We start from the raw sequence: 962 nt of genomic DNA on the forward strand, positions 1-962 counted from the left end.
AGGAATTGCAGGAGCATAAGGTATTTCTATTTCCAACCTTCTGAGGAAATGCCATATTTTTCCCAGAGTGGCTGGACCATTTTACAATCCCACCAGCATTGTAGGAGGGTCCCAATCTCTCCACATCCTTACCAACATTTATTGTCCTCTACTTTTTTTATCTTTGCTATTATTGCGGGTGTGAGATGATATCTCATAGTTGTTTTGATTTGTATCTCTCTAATGGCTAGTGATACGAATCGGGCTGCGAACCTTAAGGTCAGCGGTTCGAAACTACCAGCCGCTCTGCGGGAGAAAGATGAGGTTTTCTACTCCCGTAAGGATTTACACCCTCGGAAACCCTGTACAGGGTCGCTATGGGTCGGAACCAATTTGACGGCACTTAACAACAACAACAATGGCTAGTGATAGTGAACATTTCTTCGTATATTTGTCAGCTGCCCAGATCTCCTACTTGGTGAAGTGTCCTGTGCCCATTTTTAATTGGGTTATTTGTTCTTTTCTTGTAGAGGTGTTGCAGGTTCCTACATATTTTAAGAAATGAGTCCCTTGTCTGATGTGTTATTGCAAAACATTTTTTTCATTCTCTGCGCTCCCTTTTTACTCATTTGATGAAGTCTTTTGATGCACATAAGTTTTTAAGTTCTATTGTGTCCCATTGATCTATGTTGTCTACTTTTGTTTGTGTAAGTTTCAAAATGTTTTGTAGTCTGTGAATGCCCCATATTAGAGCTCTCATATTTGTCCCTATTTTTTCATTGATAGCACCTTTGAATTATTGAGATACCATAGTAAGAGAAACTCTCTACTTCTTTTTCCTATAATCTATAGATAGGAAAATATGTAATATGATTTTTATTGCTTCTGTTATGTGGAGTTGAGTTGCTCAAAGCTCAGAGCAACACTATGTACAACAGAACAAAATGTTGCTTGATCCTGCACCATCCTCAAAATCATTGCTA

The sequence above is a fragment of the Chrysochloris asiatica genome, unplaced genomic scaffold, assembly GCF_000296735.1.
Source record: "Chrysochloris asiatica unplaced genomic scaffold, ChrAsi1.0 scaffold00516, whole genome shotgun sequence".
Classification (NCBI taxonomy): Eukaryota; Metazoa; Chordata; class Mammalia; order Afrosoricida; family Chrysochloridae; genus Chrysochloris; species Chrysochloris asiatica.